This window comes from Sus scrofa, chromosome 1 (assembly GCF_054392235.1).
Source record: "Sus scrofa isolate SSC_HxYL_T2T_F1_AM1 chromosome 1, Sscrofa_HxYL_maternal_Yorkshire_Landrace_v2.0, whole genome shotgun sequence".
In the NCBI taxonomy this organism is placed as follows: Eukaryota; Metazoa; Chordata; class Mammalia; order Artiodactyla; family Suidae; genus Sus; species Sus scrofa.
In genome coordinates this window covers 122,009,294-122,034,470 of record NC_139383.1, presented here as the reverse complement: position 1 = coordinate 122,034,470, position 25,177 = coordinate 122,009,294, and the positions used below count along the sequence as shown (strand labels likewise).

Sequence of the window (25,177 nt, the reverse complement as noted above, 5' to 3'; positions counted from 1 at the left end):
AACCTATGTACTTATGGTCAATTAATCAAAGATAAAGGAGTAAAGAGTATACAATGGAGAAAAGACAGTGTCTTCTATAAGTGGTGGTGGGAAAACTGGACAGCTACATGTAAAATACAGAAATTAGAACATTTTCTCATGCCATAGTACAAAAATAAACTCAAAATGGATTAAAGACCTAAATGTAGGACCGAAAATCATAAAACTCTTGGAAAAAAACATAAGCAGAACATTCTTTGACATAAATCACAGAAGTATTTTTTTGGATCTGTCTCCTAAGGCAAAGGAAACAAAAGCAAAAATAAACAAATGGGACTAATTAAACTTAAAAGCTTTTGCACAGCAAAGGAAACCACGGACAAAACACAGACATTTTGTTGAATAGGAGAAAATATTTGCAAATGATATGACCAATATCAAATATAATATCCAAAATATATAAACAGCTCATATTCAATATCAAAAAAAAAAAACCTGATTAAAAAATGGATAGAAGACCTGAATGGACATTTTCCCAAAAAAGACATACAGATGGTCAACAGACACATGAAAATATGCTCAGCAGATTTCTAATTAAAAATTAGATGATTAGATTTTTCTAATCATCGGAGAAATGCAAATTAAAATCACACTAAGATATCACCTTCTACCTGTTGGAATAGCGCTTGTCAAAAAAACCACAAATAAAAAAAATGAGGATGTAGAGAAAAGGGAACCTGAGTACACTGTCGGTGAGAATGTAAATTGGTGTAGCCACCATAAAAAAAGTTTATACAGAGGATTCTCAAAAACTAATAATAGGAGTTCGTGTTGCGGTGCAGCAGAAACGAATCCAATCAGGAACCATGAGGTTGTGGGTTTGATCCCTGGCCTCACTCAGTAGGTTAAGGATCCGGCGTTGCGGTGAGCTGTGGTGTAGGTTGAAGACGTGGCTTGGATCTGGCATGGCTGTGGCAAAGGCCAGCAGCAACAGCTCTGATTAGACCCCTAGCCTGGGAACCTCCATGTGCCACAGGTGTGGCCCTATAAAGACAAAAAAAAAAAAAAAAACCCTAAAAATAGAACTACCATATGTTTCAGCAATTCCCCTCCTGGGTATACATCTCAAAAAATACAAACACTAATATGAAAAGGTATATGCACCCCAATGTTCACACAGCATTATCTACAGTAGCCAAGATAAACAAGCAGCCTAAGTGTCCATTAATAGATGAATGGATAAAGAAGATGTGTATATACCTATACAATGGCATATTGCTCAGTCATAAAGGAAGAATGAAATATATGGCCATTTGTAACATGGATGGATCTGGAGGGTATCATGCTTAGTGAAATAGGTCAGAGCAAGACAAATACTATATGTTATCACTTACATATGGAATCTAAAAAATAAAACAGACTCTCCTTACAGACACAGAACTAGTGGTTACCAGTGGAGAGAGAGAAGGGGGAGTGGTAAACCAGGGGTATGGGATTAAGAGGTACAAATTACTATATATAAAGTAAATAAATAAGATACAAGGATATATTGTACAGCATTGGGAATTTAGCCAATATTTTATAAAAATTTCAAATGGAATATAATCTATAAAAACTTTGAATCACCATGGTGTACAGCTGAAACTAATACTATACTGTACATCAATTATACTGCAGTAAAAAAACAACTGTAAAATTAAAAAAAAAATTTTTTTAAAAAGAGCCACTTCTCTCTTATAGAGAGGGGAATTTAGAAGCCACAGTGTATTATTAAATGTCTTTAGCCCATTGGAAGCATTTTCCCTTAAAGCTAGCAGGGAAAGGTACACTGGAACACTGATAAAAAATGCACTACTTGGGAGTTCCTGTCGTGGCTCAGTGGTTAAAGAACCCAACTAGTATCCATGAGGATGTGGGTTTGATCCTGGCCTTGCTCGGTGGGTTAAGGATCCGGTGTTGCCGTAAGTTGTGGTGTAGGTTGAAGGCAAGGCTGGGATCTGGCGTGGCTGTGGCTGTGTCGGCTATAGCTCCTATTCAACCCCTAGCCTGGGAAATTCCATGCCATTGGTGCAGCCCTAAAAAGACCCAAAAAAAGCAGTATTTGGATTTGAAAAAAAAAACTAAGCAAAGCATAGAATTTTGTAAAAGAAAAGTAGCATAAAAAAGCAAAAATAAACAGAACTAGATTTGACTGTCAGCACAGGCTAGTTATTTAATTTCCCTGGGCCATAGCTATCTCTTCAGAACAACAGAGAAGAGCAGAATCTCCTTCAGTCGGCAAAAGTGATTAAAGGAGATAATCCACTTAGAACCCATGCTGGGCAAAGGACCCCCCATGTACTGCTAATTCCCACCCCTTCCTTAAAGGAGTGCTATTCTGTCTGACTTCACATATTCAAGAAATGGCCTTTCTTACCCTTATACCAAACTGTGATTTTAAATATGTAAAGCATTCGACCACTCTAATCGATTCCTCACCTAAAAATAGTAGGCCTGATCTGGATGTCTCCAAAGCCTGTTCCACGTCTAAGATTCTCAAAGTGGATGCTATTTATATCCATAAGGGAAATGTCTCTGGTTTCCCTTAGTGTCACCCTTGTCCAGTGTTTTAAACTGAGATTAATCCTATAGAAAAAAGAAATCCATAATTGTTTTCTTTGCTCTGAAACTGCTTACTAGAAAAACTGTATGTCTTAAAAGTGTTACAGCACTCACCAGTAAAACTACCCTGACATCTAAATTCACTTGAGTTAGACTCAAGTACACCCAAGTAAAGAATCAAAGATCCCCAAGTTTGCTTGTGGCACAGTGGGTTCAGGACCTGGTGCTGTCACTGCTGTGGCTGGGGTTTGACCCCAAGCCTGGGAAATTCTACGTGCCTTGGACTTGGAAAACAAAAAAACAAAAAACACCCCAAAGGTACTAAAAATATATAATTTGCAAGAATTCCTAGTCATTTCTATTTTAAAATCTCCAATTATTATTTTCTCCTCCTAATTCTCCCAGTAATAATCAACAGGTTGTGTGATTCATAGACAAATTTTATTTTTAATACATAGATTGCTTTTATAATGATTTCCTAATCTTTCCTTTTTTTTTCCCTTGTCTACTCCCAGTGGTATGTGGAAGTTCCAGGCCAGGTATTGAATCTTTGCCACAGCAGTCAAGATACCAGGTCCTTAACCCAGGGAGCCATAAAGGAAATCCTTTTATATTTTTAAATTCCTGAAATATATGCCAGCATTGAACCAATGATTTTATTTTCTTGCTGCACCTACGGCATGTGGGAATTTCCCAGGCCAGGGAATGAACCCCCACTACAGCAGTGAGGCAAGCCACTGCAGTGACAACAACAGATCCTTAACCCAGTGTGCCACAAGGGAACCCCCTAATCAATGTTTTTTGTTTTGTTTTTACTTTCACACCTGCAGCAAATGGAAGTTCCTGGGCTAGGAATTGAATTGGAGCTGCATCTGCAAGCCTATGTTACAGCCACAGCAATATCAGATACAAACTGCATCTGTAACCTACAACCTACACCAAAGCCCACACAATGTCAAATCCTTAATCCACTGAGCCAGGCCAGGGATCAAAACCGCATTCTCAGAGACAATATCTCGTCTTTAACTTGCTGAGTCACAATGGGAACTCCCCTAATCTGTGATTTTTTTAAATCTATTTTCTATCCCTTACAAACCTTTTTTTTAAAAAAAGTATAGTTGACCTAAAATATTGTATTAGTTTCCAGGGCACAACATAGTGTTTCAACTTTTTATCAATTATATTTTCTTAACCTTTTCTTTAAAAAGAAAATCAACATTCAAAAAAATTCTCACATGTACTTATTCCATGGGAGCAATATAATGTGAAAATACAAAGATAAAAACGGTAATCTCTTGGGTATACACAACACTTATTTCTTGTACATGAAAGTCCTGATTCCACTAGTTGTAAAAACCCACTTGGTTAAGCATTCATCTTTTGCTTTTATGTTAACATCAGAAAATAGGATTGCTTAACTGCTTTTAATACTGCCTGTGACACAAGATGATTGAGGAATGACAGGGGAAGGCAAAGAGAGAGGTACCAGGAATGGGACATTTTTTTAAGGGCCACACCCATGGCATATGGAGGTTCCCAGGCTAGGGATCCAATCAGAGCTACAGCTGCCAGCCTGCAACATAGCTCATGGCAACACCAGATCCTTAACCCACTGAGTGAGGCCAGGGATTGAACCCACAACCTCATGGTTTTTAGTCAGATTCATTTCCACTGTGCCACAATGGGAACTCCAGGAATGGGACATTATTAATGATGAGACACTATTTTCCCACGCCCTCACTTGGGGAATGGAGGGGTATTTAGCCTGTGGATGCCAAGAACAGACAGCCCATCCACCAATTACCACAATCCCAAGGCTTTCTATGTGTGACTTATGGTTTAGACAAGTATCCAGATTAAAGAGTTATCTTACAGTTTCCTCTGCTTTCACATAAAACTTCCTTTAAGGCCAAGACAACAGTCCTGGGTTAGGTAGATCAGGTTTTTTCCAGCACTGGCAGTTTATTTTCTGGAAGTCTTTCAAATGTCGCTAAAATACATGGAGTTAATACTTTGTAACACATTTGAATATCACTTTATAGTTTGCAAAATACTTTTATATAATTAGTTCTTAGAATTATTTGATTCCTGGAGTCATTTTTCTACTGAGATTCTCAGCAAAAACCTGGCTCCCACTTCTGAATTCCTCATTCTGCTAAGTAAAGTTAGAACAGTTTGCTCTTCTTTTCACTTTTAACTGTGCTTTCTCTACTTTTAGGAAGAGGAGGTGCATCACTGAACATATGATCACTGTCGGGGATCTACTGAGAACTACAACTGCAGGGTAGTCCTGCTACCAATACATGTGGTCTGGCTTCTGCCCCTTCTATACCCACATGCCATGCACCCACCATGAGTCTTTAGAATGATAACCTAATGGTCTAAGCCACTCTATTAATGAAGAAACAGAACCACCCCAGGACATTGGGGCTAGAAGAGGTGGGGGTGATTTTGTTTCTTTTCTTTTTTTTCTTTTTTGGCTACCCCTGAGGCATGAGGAAGTTCCTGGGCCAGGGATTGAACCCATGCCAAGCAGTGACCCAAGCCACAGAAGTAACAACACCAGATCCTTAACCACTAGGCCACTCAGGAGTTCCTCCTTCATTTTTTTCTAACCAAGAAAACATACATACATTTAAAAATGGAATTAAGGAGTTCCCGTCGTGGCGCAGTGGTTAGCGAATCCGACTAGGAACCATGAGGTTGCGGGTTCGGTCCCTGCCCTTGCTCAGTGGGTTAACGATCCGGCGTTGCCATGAGCTGTGGTGTAGGTTGCAGACGCGGCTCGGATCCCGCGTTGCTGTGGCTCTGGTGTAGGCTGGCGGCTACAGCTCCGATTCAACCCCTAGCCTGGGAACCTCCATATGCCGTGGGAGCGGCCCAAAGAAATAGCAAAAAAGACAAAAAATAAATAAATAAATAAATAAATAAAAATGGAATTAAGTGCCACAATCCCTCCATTTTCAGATAAATGAGATTCTTATTTTAAGTCTATGTGTGTTGTGACAGGATATCCATAATTGTAAGAAAAATATGAAAAAACACCATTAATATTTTCAAAAGACAATGTTATAGGAGTTCCCTTGTCATTCAGTGGGTTAAGAATCTGGTGTTGTCACTGCTGTGGCTCAGGTTACAGCTGTGACCCAGGAACTTCCGTATGCCATGGCCTCAGCCAAAAAGAAAAAAGTATAATAGAGAGAGTTCCCCTTGTAGCTCCATGGTAACAAACCCAACCAGTATCCCTGAGGACACTGGTTCAATCCCTGGCCTCGCCGAGTGGGTTAAGGATCTAGCGATGCCATGAACTGTGATGTAGGTTGTAGATGAAGCTCAGATCCTGTGTTGTTGTGGCTTTGGTGTCTGGGAATTTCCACATGCAGCAGGTGTGGCCCCTAAAAAGCAAAAAAGAATAAAAGATTTTTATTTTATTTTGTTTATTTATTTATTTATTTTTGTCTTTTTGACATTTCTTGGGCTGCTCTCGCGGCATATAGAGGTTCCCAAGCTGGGGGTCGAATTGGAGCTGTAGCCGCCAGCCTAAGCCACAGCCACAGCAACGAGGGATCCGTGCTGTGCCGTGTCTGCGACCTACACCACAGCTCACGGCAACGCTGGATCCTTAACCCACTGAGCGAGGCCAGGGATCGAACTCACAGACTCATGGTTCCTAGTCTGATTCGTTTCCACTGTGCCATGACGGGAACTCCAAGTTTTTTTTTTTTTTTTTTTAAGGCAATGTTATAGAAAAGATTCCATTCAAACCAGGAGCAAAAGTTACAAAATACCATGTATGAAAAAACAGGATTTATTTAAGGTCCTAAAAGAGCTGATGGAGACGGTCACAATGTTTATGGATAAAAAGACTTGGCTATAAAAATGTTCACCTTCTCAAATTGCTCTACATTGAGTCTATCCAACTGCAATCTCAGTTCTAAAGAGATTTTGTTTTGGAACTTAGACATGTTGATCCTAAATTTTATCTGGAAGAATAAATGAAGGTGAATTGCCAAGAACTCATTTAAGAAGGAATATAATTAGGGAGGTCTTGCCCAAGCAAATATAAAAAAACATATTCTAAAACTGGAGCAATTACACAGTCTAGTATTGGTAACTGGTTCAGGAATAGAGAAAAGGATCAAAGGAAAAGAAGATGCCAGAAACAAATTACACATGTGAATTTAATATAGGCTAGAGGTAGCACTTCAGAACAGAGCAGTAAGATCTCATTATTTAGCAAATTATTTTTACAACCATCAAGTATCCATTTGGAAAAAGTTATATGGTGTGGTCTTCTCACACCAGAGAAGTATATTTCAGATGATATAAAGAGCTAAACTTTGAAAATTTAGAAAATATGTATATGATTTATATAATTTGGGGGTAAGAAAGAAAACCTAGGGGAGTTCCCTTGTGGTGCAATGGATTAAGGGTTCAGCATCACTGCTTCAGCTCAGGTTGCTGCTGTGGCACAGGTTTGATCCCTGGCCCAGGAACTTCTGCATGCCACAGGCACAGCCAAAAAGAAAAAGGAAAGACAGCCTAGGAAAGACACCCCCCTTGCCACGAAAAAAAGACCCACTGTTTATGATACCAGACCCTCAGAATTTTCCAAAGAGCTGTATACCAATGATCACTGGGAAAGTGGATCACCTGGAACTCCTGTGAGACATTCCTGAGCGTCATCCCAAACCTGCTTAATCACCACCCCACCCCAGCCAAAACAGGTGGATCTGATACTCCACCCTGTGCTGGAGGCCTCTGGTCTAGGATATACCACCAAGTGGGGAGGGTACAGGAGGATTCATATTACAAGGCCTTAGACAGGCTGCTACAGCCTGGCCACCCCCTGAAGGTCCCCAGGTGTTGTTCACACAATGGTTCCTCTTTTGTAAAGTCCCCTGGGAACTAGTCTCCTTTTTAGGAAGTCAGCTGTATTCAACAAAGCCCCACCTCCATCCCTCCCCCTTCCTCCCACCAAAACCCCTCCAAATCTCTTAAGTTCATTATTTTGCTTCAGCATGACAAATATACATCCTGATCAGTTAGCTTTTAATGTTGCAAATTATGGCACAGTCATCAATTCATCAACTAACAGTGGCTCTCAACACGGCTGCTTAATCACCCTGGAAGCTTTGAAAAGTAATACAGCTCCTTTGAGTCCCAGCCCCAGGAACTCTGATTTCACCCAGTCGATGATTGACATTCTTTAAAAAGCTCCACAGGTGCTTCTAAATGACACTGAGGTCACTGGAAAAGCCCACAAACAAACCCAGCTCTCTGGAGTTCCACATCTTAATGGGACACAGAGTCCTGATTATTGGAACACAAGGTAAACCACGATGTATGAAGTAAGAGCATGTCAGACAAGGTGCCATGGACACATAGGAGACAAAGGAGTCTGTCTGGGAAAGCTTGTTTGAGGGGATGGGACTTTGTTGAATCTAGATCTAGAAAGTTATCTAAGACTTGGTGGTGGAGAGGGCATCCAGGCAGAGGGGAAAAAACATTCATTAGAAACCTTCTTTTGGTTAGTAACTAATTACTTCACTCCCCCCCATAACTTCTCATATGAATGTCTATATATATTTGGGAGGGGCACCCCCGAGGCATATGGAGCCCCTGGGCCAGGGATCAGATTTGAGCCCAGCTGTGAACTAAGCCACAGCTTCAGCAATGCCAGATCCTTTAACCCACCTATGTGGGGCCAGGGATCAAAGAAAGACACTGCCCCTCCCGTTGCCATATATATGCTTCCTTTATTATTTCTTCTTGCAATTATAATCTTCTAAGATTTTGTCCTGGGTGTAATGAATATATCCATGTGTTCACATTTCTAGACAAGGCTGTGCTTCGTCGAGTCCAGGGATAAGGCACACAAGGATGTCTTTCCCCTACCCCAGTAATGCACTTCCAACAACCCACCATATACAAAAGGGTAAACTGAACTCCCTCCATTCAGAAAATTCAAATGCAATAAGCCTACTTTAAATCACCAGCCAATTAGGAGGAGGGTGATGAGACATTTTGCCAAGAATTTTTTCAAATAGGCAAGCTGTCCAAATTCAATGAATACATTACTAATCCATTTCATTCTGGATCTCCCCTCTCTGCCATTTGCCCCTCCCCAAACCAGCAGAAGTGAAAGTGTGAAGCTGGGCAGAGCAAGTAGCAATGTGTCTCTTTTCCTGAAACATTTGTAACCTTACTTGTTTCCAACTTGGATGTATTTCCTCAACAGGCAGCATTTAACTCAAAGACAATTTGTTAGGAGACTGGAGATAAATGGTATGGTTTCCCTAAAGTTTAGTGAGCCAGGATCTGAACAAGTTTGTTAGAAAAATGCTAATGTATTTAACTGTGTTGAAGACAGTCGCCTCCAATTTTGGGGGGAGGCAGAAAAGCCAAAAGAAGGGGTAAATAGTATAGAGGTTCAGGGTTGGGATACTTTACATAGTCTCAGTATTTGGATTCAGAGCATATTATAATGTTCCTTTATTTATCTATCTATTTATTTATTTAGGGCTGCACCTGCAGCATATCACAGTTCCCAGGCTAGGGGTTGAGAGCTGTATCTGCCAGATTCAGAACATATTATAATGTTCCTTTATTGATTGATTGATTGATTGCTTTTTAGGGCTGCACCTGCAGCATATCAAAATTCCCAGGCAAAGGGTTGAGAGCTGTAGCTGCTGGCCTACACCGCAGCCACAGCAATGCAGGATCCAAGCGGCATCTAAGACTTACACCACAACTCACAGCCACGCTGGATCCTTAACCCACTGAGCAAGGCCTAGGGTCAAACCTGTATCCTCATGGATGCTAGTCAGGTTCATCAACCACAGAGCCACGACGGGAACTCCTAATGTTCTTTAATTTTTAAGTACAGTTGATTTATAATACTGTGTTAGTTTTGGGTGTTACATACACACACACACACACACACACACACACATATATATACTTTTTCCAATTCTTTTCCATCATAGTTTATTGCAGGATATTGAATACAGTTCCCTGTGCCAGACAACAAATCCTTGTTGTTTATTATTTCATACATGGTTGTGTGCATCTATTAATCTCATACTCCCAGTTTATCCCTCTCCCCAAAAATGTTCTTATTAATACTCAATGTATCACCACTAGAAAAAGAGAATGGAAGCTATTCTCTATGTTTCCTTTAAAGAAAATTAAATTGAAGGACAGAGAGTTAAATAATTTGTTCTTCTCAGATCCAGGAAACAATAAGGGGGGGGGGGAGACCTCTTTCCTGATCACCAGGCAGGCTTCTGCCTCCCTCAGGGTGGAACAAATCCACTACTGCTGCCTGAGGTGGCTCCTGAGTCATCTCCACACCCTAGCTGGAGGACACATTGAGTCATGGGGCATGAACTAGGATCATACTTGTAGAAGTATGAAAATTGGAGTTTCAAGAAGGAGCAAAAGGAAAAGGGAGATAAAATTCAAAAGGACCAAGTTTATAGCACCCATCAGCCAACAAACTGAAGACAGAACCGTCAACTAGGTGATGTAACCCCTGCCCCCAGGGGCCAGAGGAATTCCTGGGGTGGGGGAGTATGCCTGAGCCGAGCCATGAGCAATCAGAATACCCAATACAATGCCACTGAAAAGCTGTTAATGACGGCAATAAGGTGGGTACAGAGGAACATAGAAAGACCAAAGAGAAAGATGGTAAATTCTTAAAAGTATAAACAAGTATAAATCATTTCTAATCTCAAGGGGCTTACAGACTATCTGGGCAGTATGACTCAAACACAACAGATAGCAATGCAAGATTATATATAATTAAGTGCCAAATAAGTAACTCCACACACAGGCTAGGAAGTGAAGAAAGAATGATCTCGGTGAGCTAAGTCAAAGGTTTCCGGGAAATCAGACTTTACTGGGGCCTCAGAGGATTCTGACAAATGGCAAGAAAGGGAAGGCAAGACCAGTCACGGAAAATGGCCTGACCAAGGCTACAAAGCATGGCTGCGACATCAGCTCATCATTCATTCATTCATTCAACCAGTTTTTACTGAGCATGTATAGAATGCAGACACTATGCTAGGGGCTAACAGAGGACTAGACATTTGGGCTGCCCTCATGGAGTTTACATGTTCCAGAAGGACTACTGGAAAATGAGATTTGGACAGAGGCAGCCAGGAATAGATTTGAGACAGTATTGCATTTTGGGCTAAAGCCTATTCTCAGTAAGAGCTGAGAGGTTTTGATTAAGAGTGACAGGTGTAAAGCTGTATTTACCAGGAAGGTGAATTTGGCAATGCTGTTTCTGTGAATTAATGGGGGAGGAGTGAAGATGACTTAAGAAACTCTTGTGATGGTCCCAGAAAGATGATGTAGACGCAAACTAGGGCGAGAGCTGTGAAAAGGAAGCTAGAGAGTGATGGGGCTTGAGAACCAACAGGAATCTGTAAGGGAGGAGGGCAACAGACAAGGATCCTGATGCCTCCAGCCTTGATGTCTGGATGTCTGGCAGAATTCTAAAAGGAAAACTAGTTATGAAGAGAAGGTTAAGTATACTTTCTCTGGCCCCAGGAGGATGGAATGTTCTGGATGTTGGGCTCTCTTCAATGCTTTTTTCTTTTTCGGGCCACACCTGCACCATGTGGAAGTTCCCAGGCTAGTTGTTGAATCAGAGCTGCAGCTGCCAGCCTACATCACAGCAATGTGGGATCCTACACACAGCAATGTGGGATCCTAGTGCCTGGCCACAGCTTGCGGCAACACTGGATCCTTAACCCACTGAGCGAGGCTAAGGGACACTAGTGGGAACTCCTTCAATGCTTTTTTCTGTTTTCATGCTGTTGATATTCCCTAGTTTGGATCTCTTTCTTCCTGCCCCAGCCTGATAAAATCTGCTTTTGGGCCTCTTTAGAAGATCGGATGGATCAGTTCACAGTGACGTGTTTTTAAATGACAAATGCAATAGTTCAGAGGGATCAGTAAGCAGAAAGCTCAGCAGCAGCAGCTCTTAATGAGGTGCTCTGGGTGGAGTGTTTTCCCAAAGTGCTGCAGACAGTCACATGCATCTACTTAAGAACAGGTGACTCCAGAACTGCCTAAGACAAAAGCTTCCCTCAATCCCTCTCCTGAGCATGGCCCTGTCCTTTTTGCTTCGTAGGACACTTAGAGGTGACTGACTGCACCAGTGAAAGATGGAGGCGCTAAGTGACACCCCTGTCCTTGGAAGAGGCTATCCTGGAGGACAATCGTCAGAATTCCCCAGGGGACAGGTGGAGAATCATGTTACTTTGCTTGGACTCCAAGGTTCCTGTGCATTAGTGCTTTGCAATCACCTAGAAATTGTGTTCAAATACAGATTCAGAATCAGTAGGTCTCAGGTGGGGCCTGAAGTTCTGCAGTTCTCGTAACATCCCAGATGATGCCAGCCCATGGACCCACAACTGGAGTGTGTGTCTATGTACAGATGGCTCCTCTCCAAAGCAGACCTTGGATTCAAACGACCTTGGACTTAAATCCCTCCTCTGACACTTTTCAGCTGAATGGCCTTGAGCGGGTTACCTCATTCATGTACTGTTTCCTCTTCTATAAGCCAAGAAAAGTAATACCTACCTCCCCCGAGGTACAAATGCTGGACAAGCCAGAGGGGGTCCTCGCCTGAGTAACTGTTAATTCCAATAGCAGATTCTCTTTTCTTCAATGGTGTGGACAACTGCTAACTTCCAAGAAGCATACCTACCAGCCCCCCAATGCTAATGAAGGCCTCTAGAGAGGATTACCGAGAATGCAAAGAGCAAACACCCTGAGAAACTGGAGGAGCCATAGTAAATTCCTTGTCATCTTGTAGTCCTGCATAACTACAAATAGAACCAAAAATAGCATTATCCTGTATTTGTCTGAGTAATTTATAACATTAAGATCAACTACATGATTTCCCAGCTCTGAAGTTCCCGAGCTCTAGTTTGCAGGCAAAGAAAGCATCTCTTTTCTAAGGAGGCCAGTAAACTTAGATTTAACCAACACCAGCGTATTTAATCTTCTTCAATGTTCACATTTTCCTCTCCAGAAAGTCAGAATCCACCCCGCATTGAGAATTATTCCCCTAATGCATTATAAAGCTGTTTGATCTAAGCTGTGTCATTTACCCTGAATGGAAACAAATGCATTTACTACATGAGCCAGAATAGCTCAAACTTGGAATTCTTTGTCACAGGTGAGGAGGCAAACCTTCTGCACATTTTGAAAAGCAAACTACAGCTCTGTAAATGCAGTTTTGTCAGGCTAAATGTCAACATTCTCTTGTATGCATTAATCTCTTAGCCCCCAAAACTAGAGTGTGTGAGCCAAGTGAACATAATTACATAAATACAAGGCTCCAAAACTATGTAGTTTGTTGTACATACACACAGCCTATGTAATTTTTTTTTTGAATCCTCTTCCTTTTCTCTCACTTTCTCCATCTCACACCCAGAAAAACTCCTATTTATTTATTTATGTCTTTGTAGGGCCGCACATGTCGCATATGGAAGTTCCCAGGCTGGTGGAGGGGGTCTAATTAGAGCTACAGCTCTGACTTACACCACAGCCACACCAACACCAGATCTGAGCTGCGTCTTCGGCCTACACCACGTCTCATGGCAACACCAGATCCTTAACCCACTGAGGGAGGCCAGGGATCTAAGCTGAGTCTTCATGGATACTAGTTGGGTTCTCAACCCGCTGAGCCAAAACAAGAACTCTAAACACTCCCATTTAGAGAAAGCCATACCTATCACTAAGGATTGTCCAACCTTTCGAAAACCAGTAAAAGCAAACACTGAGAGCCCATCAAAACCAGGGGAATTGCCAAGGTCCTCAAAAGAAGTTCTAACTCTCAATGCAAATGAAGCTGCTGGAATTCCTGAGGAGCAAAATAAACGAAACAATTAAGCCATTAGCATGTCTCCTTGGAGACATTCTGGCTGGAGGAGAGCAAAACCAGATCCCACTTGGGCAGGTGAGTGGTTAGTCTGATTAACGAAAAACAAAGGTGTTGCATTTTCTTCTTTAAACCTGGACAGATAAAAACTTTGTCAGGAATTTTTACATTCTGAAGGTGCACAGAGCTGAACAAGAAAAACCATCTTATCCTATCTGTTAACCTTGTAGCGATCATTTGCATCACCAAAACCAGCCCTAACCACTGCCCTGCAACAAGGAATTAAAGTCCTCAACAGAAATCCCAGGTCCTATCTGATTTGAAAGGGTTCCACTCCAAGTCGGGAATCTTTCATCAGAAAGGGCCTTGGTGAATTTTGGTCCCATTCCTTCCAGCAAAGAGTTGCACTACCTCTTGAGGGGACAAGTTGGGACTGGCTGTGTGGCCTCAGGCAATCAGCCTCTTCCGGTCTCAGCTGAAGGAGAGTTGAAAGGAAGGGAGTGAGAGACTCCACCTCAGAAGCCATTCCAGCCACGCAGCTTCCACAGGAACCAGGCTCAACTTGTTAATATCCTGGCACACTGGGTTGAGGACCTGGTGTGGTCACTGCAGCAGCTTGGGTCACTGCTGTGGGGTGGGTTTGACCCCTGACCAGGGGAACTTCCACATGCTGGAAAATTTATATATATATTTTTAAATATTATATTATATTGTACATAACATATATACCTTGCTCTATTAATATTTATATAAAATATATAATTATATATCTTGCTCTATTAATATATATTATATATATTTACATAATATTTTGCTCTATTGAAAGAAAAGTCAAAAGGAAGCTCTCCTGGTTTTATCTGAGGGAGCTACGCATATCTTTGAGAGACATTTCCAGTTTTGAAAAACATTTCCAATTGGTTAATCCTCTACTTTAAATCACCGCTTTTCCTCCATCATGCATTCCCTGGCAGCTATACTGAGACAACCAAGCCGCACTGGAAGGTTTTTGGCCCTCAGTTGCACTTTTGGTCTAGTCAGAATCGTTTGGTTCAAATCAACAAATTTGCCAATTCTACCATCTGCCAGACATCATGCCAGGTGATGGAATTACAAAAAACAAGCTCGAGGCAGAGGTCCCTTGAGTTTACAGCTCAGTAGGACAGAACAATACACATATTTATTGAAATCACATTACTCAAAAACCTCCCCTTGGCAGAAGGGTCCCAACTTACCTTGCCTGTCTCAACTCTGCTGCTCCTGGTCCAGAAGCCACTCAAAATGTCCTAAATGGTGATCACACACATCTTATCTGTCCAGACCCCAGGAGTTACCCTGCCTTCCTGCCTCAACTCAGAGGCCATTTCTTCTACACTCTGGATAGTTTAAATCTCACCCATCCACCTGGAGCTGATCGAGCATGGAACACATACCCACCACAAAGCTCAAAAACTGTAAATCTGCCCATTTTGTTAGTTGATGAGATCCAGTACAAAGATTACCTGAGAGCAGTTTGCATTTATCAGTATTTGGATGCCCTGTGAATTTTAAACATCTGAATTTACCCTGTCCTTCAAAACCACCTGCAGTAAAAAGCAGATGGTCTGCCTCAAAATCCCATTTCAATTCCTTCAGTCTTTTCTTCCATCTATTATTTCTGCCTATTCCTTAAACATGCACACTTGTGAAACTCACAGGTAACTTACACAATAGATGCCATGTTCTGGGAAAACTATTTTCACAGACTGAAAGAGTTGCGGGGAAAGGCTGTCTGCCCTGGTTTCAACACTGTAGCTGGTTGACGAGTGAAAAAGGCATGATAGGGAGTTCCCTCTGTGGCACAGCAGGTTAAGGATCTGGAATTGCTGCAGCTGAGGCTCAGGTTTAATCTGTGGCTTGGGAACTTCCGCATGCTGTGGGCACAATCAAAGGAAGAAAAAAAAAAAAGCACGATGATAGGCAGAATGACAGAATGACTCCCCTGCCTTCTGTGAATGATCGGCTCAGTTTTCAGGTGCCCTTTTAAGCATCTCTGTGTTTCTTCCCCTGTCCATCCTCATCATTCCATCTCTCCAAAGGGCACGCTCAATGAAGTGACAAGTGATACCTACATAAGACAACTTCATCATTCCCATTAAAATCAAAGCTCCAGTGGCATTTGAACCACAAGGTACTTATCAGTATTCATTCCTCCCCTGTTTCATTCCATTAGCTGAGTGATGGAGAGCCATGGTTGATGGGAGTGCATTTTAAGAGTGCTTCACTGTGTTGGCAGTTCTGCTCTCTGCTTTTGTCTCTCAAGATAAAGACCTAGGGAATAGGTTTAACTAATGTATAACTCACACTCAAGAGAGGGAAATGCAAGTGTTCTCCTTTCAATATTATGTTTAAAAATATACACTCTAGGATGGCAAGTCACAGAATGGGGGTGACTACACAAAGCTGAAAAAGAAACCTGAAAAGTAACTGATCAGAAGGAAAGATAAAATGCCCATAAAGACTCATGAGATCTTTGCAAATTAAGAACTCTGGGATTTTGAAGATAAGTTCCAACTATGAGACTCAAGAAGGTGGAAGGTGGGTGGGGTGGGCCTGAACTAAAGGAGAATCAGACCATTAGGAAGGGCAAGGGGAGGGAATTGATTGCTGCCAGACAGCAGCCAAAGGTGAGGCTATCCAGGCTTGCAAGAGGCACGGCAAGCAGTTGAACTTATAGCCAGGTAACCTAGGTGAGAGACAATGCAGAAAGGCAGCCAGAAGCCACACTGCACAGGTGGAATCCACAGGACTCAGCAGGTGGTGAAATCCTGCCATTCAGTGTCTTATATTTAGAATATATAAAATACACCTTTGCCAAGGGAACTGAAATACGATTGCTGTAAAAACTGAAGACGCAGATTCGCAGCCCCAAACAAAGATGACAGTACCTTACTCCCTCTGTAGAGCAGACAACGCTGGACACACTGGTGTGCCCCACTGGCTGCAGAGGTGCGAGGCAGGGCTACTTGCAAAAGTATTTCCAAGTTGAGAGGAGAGTGCTCCTCTTCTCTAGGCAGCCTTTATCACCCAAGCTCACTCGGAAGCAGGTGCAAACTATGTATTTGCTGCCTTCTCCAAGCCTCCTCCTCACTCTCAGTCCAGAAGGGCAAGAGCCTTGTGGGGAAGAACAAGATGTAAGACAGATGGAGAAGGTGGTTGGGGCTTGGGGACAGAGGATAGAAAGAGCTAGAAGGGAGAAGCTAACACGATTCTTTTTTTCTGTACACTACAGAAGAGAAGCAGAACACAGAGCTCAGGAGTCCAGTTATTGGAGGCCAGCAATTTCCTTATTGTGTGTTCTCAATTAGTAAATATTAATTTTATAATTAAGAATAATGAATCCTCACCAGGGAAATGAGCTATCAATTATTTACATACAAGTCAAAACATTATGCCCTTGATTTATATTTGAAGTCTGTACTGGATGTGTTTCTCTTTGTGATCACAGAATATAAAAATCTAATAAATACAAAACCAGTCGCGTGACTCAATTTCCATGCCTTATAACTATTATGAAAAATCAAGTTAGCTGTCAACGAATAATACCTACCATTGCCTCATGGTAGTTTATATTGGTTTAGCGTCTCTGAGAATCTTACAAATAATTATTTTAACTCAATATTTCCAACTTCCCCTCTCTCTAAAGCTTTATTATACTTGCTTTTCAAACATTTCCAGTAAAAGCAGGTTTAGGACCAAAATCCCTTGTCAAGACACTTCTACGCTAGAGCCACCTCTTCTATTAACTTGCCACATGACCTTGGTCAGGCTACTTCAATTCTTTGGACCATAGAGACATTTGTGGAGGCCATGGACCACTTTAGGGACGTATGAATCTTCTTCCCAGGAAAAAATACACACATGGATATGGACAAACTTCAGCGTACAATTTTATAGCCCCCACCCCCACACCCCCAAGTAGTCTCTGGGACAGGTCTCATCTTGACATTCTATATTTAAAGGTATCTGATCATTGAAAGAAACAATTATTATTTGCATATTCATTACCATGATACAGGTATGCATGACAAGGAATGAAGAGATGAAGAAGCATAAACTGACTCTGCAAATCATACCTAAAGGAATTGCAGGGTAAGAGGCCACCCCTGGCCTACACCCCAAAACTGTGGATACAGAGATTTTACTGCCAGATACTCCTGGGTGAGATTAGGCCACACTGTAAGAAGTCCACCCAGAGACTGGAGATGTCTATATTATGCTGTAAAACAAAGCCCTCATGGTTAAGAGTCAAGGGAAAGCTACTTTAGTTCTCTGAGATATGCCCCTTTTTCCACCCCAAGGAGTAGGTAGTACCAAGAGATGAGAACTGCATTTTGCTTTCTTTAAATGCCAATGTAATCCAGAGATCATTAGGATGAAATGGCTGGGTATCTAGGATTTGCTTCAAACTAATCCAAAAGAAAGTGAGAATAGGGCAAACAAGACTGGAATAACTATGTGCCAAAAAATTAAGACAACCTAGAAGAAAATAGATGAATTCCTATAAACATACAACCTACTAAGACTGAATCATGAAAAAAGAGAAAATCTGAACAAATTGCTAGTAAGGAGATTAAATCAGTAATCCAAAACCTCCTAGCAAAGGAAAGCCCAAGACCTTCACTGGTGAAGTCTACCAAACATTTAAGAAAGAACAAATACCAATCCTTCTCAAATTCTTCCCAAAAATAGGAGAGGAAAGGAACACTTCCCAACTCATAAGGCCAGCATTACCCTAATACTAAAGCCAGTCAAGGACACAACAGGTAAAGAAAATTATCAAAAGAAAATCTGATGAGCATAGAGGCAAATATCCTCCACAAGATACCAGCAAACTGAATTCAATACTACCTTAAAAGACCATACACCACGATCAAGAGGAATTTATTCCATGGATGCAAGGATGGCTCGACATCTCAAATCAATCAATGTGATACACCACAGTAATAAAACAGAGAGAAGATTGGCTGTGAGTTACCAACTGCTCAAGTCAGGCAATAAATTTTCTCCCCATTTGTATAGTTTAAATTTCTCCATTTAACAATGAAGGAGAAAGAGAAAATCTAAGTGGATCCAAAGAAAAATCCAGAAATTTTCTTGTGGTGCAGCAGGTTAAGGATCCAGTCTTGTCACTGAAGCAGCTCAGGTTGCTGTTGTGGTACAGGTTCAATCCCTGGCCCAGGAACTTCTATATGCCATGAGGGTGGCCAAAAAAAAAAGGAAGATCCATAGGTTAATTAATGTTTTTGAGACCTGTGGACAAAGCTAAATTCATCCTATTAAATTCACACCTTGTTGAGGAGCCCACAGAGAGCAGTCTGTGGCTCAAAGAATAGGGAAGTGACACCAAAATGAGTTATTGTGGGACTCACCATATGGTGCAAAAGACATGACTTTTTTTTTTTTTTTTTAATGGCCGCACCTGAGGCATAGGAAGTTCCTCATGGGGCTAGGAAATGAATCGAAGCCACAGCCACAATCTACACCACAGGTGAGACATACACTGCAGCTGTGGCAACAATGGATCCTTTAACCCAAAGCACTAGGCCAGGGATTGAACCCATGCCTCCACAGTGACTTGAGCCACTGCAGTCAGATTCTTAACCCACTGTACCACAGTGGGAACTCCAAAAGGCATAACTTTCATCTAAGACAAAAAAGTATTTGTGTGTGTGTGAAGAATGTTTTTCTCCACATGGACAGCTCAGGGCTGGCCAAAAACGCAGAACGAGGCAGTGAACAGCACTGTCCCCACCTGTTCCAAACATTATTGTTCCACTCTTGTGTCCAACAGGCCATCCAGCCCAGTCTGGTTTGGCATGATTTATTGCTCTCTAAGCTTGGACCTAATTGTGAAACATTTATTTTTACAAAGCTCCCTTTTTAACAAGGGGGAGAAAAGGTTTTTCTTCTTGTTGTTAGCTTCTGCTTTTTTTTTCCCCCAGCAAAAATAACTATTTACAAATCATACAGAAGCACCATAATACAAAAGAATTAGAATTTTTAATTCCCCATACTTTGGGAAAGCAGCAGTGGACATAGCAGCAGCATCAGGGGCTTCTGTCATACACAAGGGTTCAGGGGATCATCCAAGAAAACTGGACTTGGCGCTGAATCTACTCCTGCCTCAGTGTATTCACCCAGTTGAGGTTAGCGGAATGAGAAGATTGAGGGTGGGAACTGTATTTGAGCCCTAGGGCAGTCCGCTCCCACCCTAACCCTGAGGGTAACCATGTGACCTGTTTTGGCCAATGGGACAGACCATGAGCATGATGAAAGCAGAGGTTAAAAATATGCTCTTGCACTGTGGCTTGCCTTCTCTTTTGCTGTTCTTGGGAATCCTGTGACCCGGCTTTTGTAAATAAGCCAGGTCTAGTCTATTGTGAAAGAGGTACATGGCCAAGCCATCTCTCCTGCCCCGCCTGAAAAGGAGCCAATTACCAGACATGTGAGGGAGGCCATCTGAGCTCAACCATCACCAGCCACATCACCAGCTGACCACAGGGATCTGATGAGCCTGTCCAGCCCAGAGCTCACCCAGCCAAGGCACAATATCATGAAAAATAATAAATCTTTACTATTTAAACCACCAGTTTCCCCACACTTAAGAGACACAGTAAGTTAAGAGATGCTTGAGACACTGAATATCCTAGGACATAATCCCTAAAGGAACCTTACATCACTCAAAGGCCTTAATCTTCATTTGACTGTATGTCAGCTGTCATGAAAATAACCCGGCATAGACCCCAATTGACCCTACCCTCTAATATTCACCTTAAGACAATGTTTGCTACAACTCTGGGAACGATACTGTATGGGCTTTGGAGGTTTAGGAACTTCCTAAAATTAAATGAAGAATTGTGTTCGTGGTTTTTTCTTCTTTATTGTAAAAAGACATTAAAACTATGGAGAACGAGATTTATGTCCACGATGCCCAGAATGAATGACGCTATTTTATATATTTGCTTTGGATGTAAATAAAGCAAATATGACACTCCCAATAGTGTTAAAGTTCGTTCATTGACCTTGGCGCTCTCCTTTCCTCCTTCCCCCTTCAGCAGCCTGAATTTGCTATCTTTCTAGTCTATCAATTTATATACATATATTTTTTGGAGTTCCCGTAGTGGCACAGTGGAAACAAATCCGCCTAGGAACCATGAGGTTGCAGGTTCCATCCCTGGCCACGCTCAGTGGGTTAAGGATCCGGTGTTGCTGTGGCTGTCATGTAGGCCGGCGGCTACAGCTCCGATTTGACCCCTAGCCTGGGAACCTCTGTATGCTGCAGGTGCAGCCCTAAAAAGACAAATAAATAAATAAATAAATAAATAATAAAATTTATATACATATATTTTTTTTCTTTTTGGCTGCACCCACAGCATATGGAAGTTCCCAGGCCACAGATCAAATTGGAATGGCAGCTGTAGCCTATACCACAACTGCAGCAACACCAGACCCTTAACCCACTGCAGCAGGCCAGGGATCGAATTGACATCTTCACTGAGAAAAGCCAGATCATTAACCCACTGTGACATAGATGGAACTCCCAATTTATATTTTTAAAAGAATATGTAAAATATACATATATGAAATATCCCACCCATATACATAGCCTTGTTTTGTGTTTTGAAATTTTTATTAAAATTCTTTACATGTATCTTTCTACAACCCTTTTTTTTTTTTTTTTTGCTTTTCAGGGCTGCAAAATATGGAGATTCCCAAGCTTGTGGTCCAATCAGAGCTACAACTGTCGGCCTACACCACAGCCACGCAGGATCTGAGCCTTGTCTTCGACCTGCACTACCGCTCACAGCAATGCCAGATCCTTAACCCACTGAGTGAGGCCAGGTATTGAACCCGTGTCCTCATGAATGCTAGTCAGGTTCGTTAACCACAGTACCACGACAGGAACTCCTCTTTCTACCCCTAGTTTCTACACCCAACACGACCTTTGTAAGATCCATCCACACTTATTCCCTATTATCAATAAGTCACATGTTTTCTATGCATTTCTCTACTAATGGACATTTAGATTGTTCATGTCTTTTTGTTTGGTTGGGATCTGTTGTTGCAAACACTACCACAAACAGGTCACTAGCTTCCAACATAGTTTCAGTGGGCCTCAGGACACCCCCAGAAATTAAGAATCTCTGACACTCTGGTAGGAAAAAGGAGAATTACCATCATTTTGCAGACGTATTTCTGCATCAAGGCATTTCCAAGTCTTAGAGGTGCCATCTTCATTCATACTCCAAAAAAGCTAAATAAGATGCTTCTACGTTCAAATCCAAAATGTGCTGTAACGAAAGTCTGTTTCTAATTGGGACACTAAACATCCTCATTTTTTGGTTGTTGTTGAAAAGTTTTTAGACTCAGACAATAATACTGTCCAAGTCATTCTGTTACCAAGTAATATTATGCTAAATTGCTGTCAACATCAAATGCTGGTCACACCAATTAAATTAGTAAGAGACTCAGGATATGCTATCCTCATTTTTTGTTGGTTTTCTCTCATGTGTGTAAAGATTCAAGGGCTCAACTTCTTGTCATTTTGTTTCCCTCATATTTTGTTTTGAAACCAGTGAGGATCAGAGAGCTTTCCAGCATGACTTTCTTTTACTTTACTGCTTTATCCCAGTGTGATATCATCTAGGTCCCAAACATTATGATATGCAAACATGCCAGAACAAGGAAATTAAAGCCAAGACTTTAAAAATCGATTTATAAAAAGAAAAAGTTACCGTGGGTGCAGCCCTTAAAAAAAAAAAAAAAAATCAACCTTGCTTTCCCTCAGGAGCATATAAAATAGTGAAGTGTTATACAGATACTGGGACCCAGAAATTTCAAATTCAGAAATAATGTATTCCATTGCTTTGGAAAGATCGCAAAGTTAGGCTACCTGGTTCACTACATAAGTTATTTGGCCCTCAACAATTCTCTTTGTCTCACTATACTCTGGTCTTCTCACCTGTAAAACGGCAATAAGAACCATCATTGGTGCAAAAATGAAGTGTAATCACCTATAAGAAAGCCCTGTGTTATCCTCTCATCTGCAAGCACCTCATAAGCAGAGGCAGTGCTTAGTTTATCTCTGATTTCCTAGTGGCTGCCACCATATTTGGTAAGAATTCTTACCTATCAAGCATGTACACTAATCTCCTTTGCAACTTCTGAGTCTTCTTCACTTTGGGGTTCACAGCTCCTGCCTCTAACCACTTGGGTCCTGACAGGGGATCTCCTAGTTGCCTGGGTGGAATTAGAGGCCTGAGCACTCACTGGTGTCACACATTTGCCAGCATCATAATCTTGAGAGAATACCAACAGTGCCCACTTTGGGGCAGGCCCAGGGAGTGTGGAGTGTACCCCAAGCCAGCCTGTCCTGGCTTCAGCCTTTATACCACAGAGAGAGCTCTATATCTCAGAAGGAGGCTGAGCAGCCTCATTCTGAGCAGCAAGGTTCTCGTAGGTGCATCTGGAAGAAGGCAGGGACATTCCTTGGTGTATCTGGAGGAAAGGTCTCTATACAATTAGGACTCAAGTTGCATAATTAGGCTCCATGGGATTATCATACCACCACCATAATATACCATGCTTACCAAGGAAAAGAATTTATAAAATAAATGGGGAAATACAGAACACAAATTGTACATTTGCTCCATAATTACAATTCCATAAAAATGATGTGCATTTGGATAGTTTGGAAGGAAACCCAAAGACATGAAAATAATTACCACAAGGATAGTGGTTTATGGGTGAATTCCTCCAGGTTTCTTTCTTATGATCTTTTAAAGCTGATACAGTAATGGGGAGCTCCTGCACAGCAGAAACAAATTGACTCGTATCCATGAGGATGCAGGTTCCATCCCTGGCCTTGCTCAGTGGGTCAGCAATCTGGCATCACTGTGAGCTGCGGTGGAGGTTGCAGATGCAGCTCGGATCCTGCGTGGCTGTGGCTGTGGCATAGGCTGGCAGCTGTAGCTCCAATTCGACCCCCAGCCTGGGAACCTCCATATGCCACGGGTGCGGCCTACAAAGACAGAAAGACAAAAATGAATAAATAAATAAAAATAACAACCTTTCATCTCTAAGCAGGCTTTTTGAAGGGTCCCAGAAAGAAAACTACCAGTCATTCCTAGACTAATCTACCACGGTGGTTTGGTGGGAAAAGTCGTATCGAATTGGGATCAGAAAACCTGAATTCTGGCATCAGATCAGTCAAAACCTAGCTTTGAGAAAAGCAAATCAAAACTACAATGAGATCATCACCTCACTCTGGTCAGAATGGCCGTCATCAAAAGACACACAGAAGTTTGGCTGTGGCGCAACAGGATCAGCAGCATCTCTGGATCCCTGGGACATAGGTTCAATCCCCAGCCCAGCACAGTTGGTTAGGGATCTGGTGTTGGCACAGAAACAGTGTAGATTTCAACTGTAGTTTGGATCTGATCCCTGGCCCAGGAACTCTATATGCCGCGGGGCAGCCAAAAGAGAAAAAAAAAAAGTCCACACATAATAAGTGCTAAAGAGGGTGTGGAGAAAAGGGAACACTCCCACGCTGTTGGTGGGAGTGTAAATTGGTGCAGCCAATACTGCAAACAGTATGGAGATTCCTTACAAAACTAAAAACAGAGTTGCCAAATGATCCAGCAATCCCACTCCTGGGCATGTATCCAGATAAAACTCTAATTCAAAAAGATAAATGCACCCCCTATGTTCATAGCAGCACTATTCACAATAGCTAAGACATGGAAACAACCTGAATGTCCATCAACAGATGAATGGATTAAGAAGTTGCGGTACATATATACAACAGAATACTATTCAGCCATAAAAAAAGAATGAAATAATGCCATTCACAGCAACATGTAAGGACCTAGAGAGTATCATATGAAGTGAAGTCAGAAAGAGAAGGACAGATACCATATATCACTTATATGTGGAATCTAAAATAAGATGCAAATGAACCTATCTATGAAACACAAGCTGACTCACAGACACAGAGAACAGACTTTTGGTTGCCGGGGGGAAGGGAGTGGGCAAGGGAAGGATTGGGAGTTTGGGGTTAGGAGATGCTAACTATTATATACAGAATGGATAAACAAGGTCCTATTGTATAGCAGAGGGAACTGCTATACGATAATGAAGCTTTGCATTTGTGTAAAGGTTTCAAAATATCTCAACATCCTAAGATAAACCATAATGGATAAGAATAATTAAAAAGTGCATGTAGGACTTCCGTCATGGCACAGCATAAACAAACCTGACTAGGAACCATGAGGTTGTGGGTTTGATCCCTTGCCTCACTCAGTGGGTTAAGGATCCAGCATTGCTGTGAGCTGTGATGTAGGTCACAGACGTAGCTCAGATCTGATGTGGCTGTGGCTGGCAGCTGTAGCTCCAATTGGCCCCCTAGCCTGGAACCTCCATCTGCTGCAGGTGCAGCTCTAAAAAGCAAAAAAGAAAAAAGTGCATATATGCACAATTGAATCACTTTGTTGTACAGCAGAAATTAACCTAACACTGTAAATCAACTATACTTCAACTAAAAAGCAAAACAAACCAAAAAACACCTGGATCCAGCTAGGTCCTAAAAAACAAGTAACAACCCAAAACACCTAGCTCTGAGACTTTGGAAGCCATTTAACCCCTCTAGACCTTAGT

The 25,177-nt window shown here is 41.7% G+C and overlaps 1 protein-coding gene and 1 long non-coding RNA gene across 9 annotated transcripts in view; one reads left to right on the top strand and one right to left on the bottom strand.

Moving 5' to 3' along the window:
- The window catches only part of MYO1E (myosin IE), a 224,024-nt gene that overhangs the window by 193,004 nt on the left and 5,843 nt on the right, over nt 1-25,177 (bottom strand). The gene's annotated exons all lie outside the window — the stretch shown is intronic.
- On the top strand, nt 18,914-23,521 carry LOC146406332 (uncharacterized). Its single transcript, XR_014810653.1, has 2 exons — nt 18,914-20,725; nt 20,997-23,521. It is a non-coding gene; the product is annotated as an uncharacterized LOC146406332 (long non-coding RNA).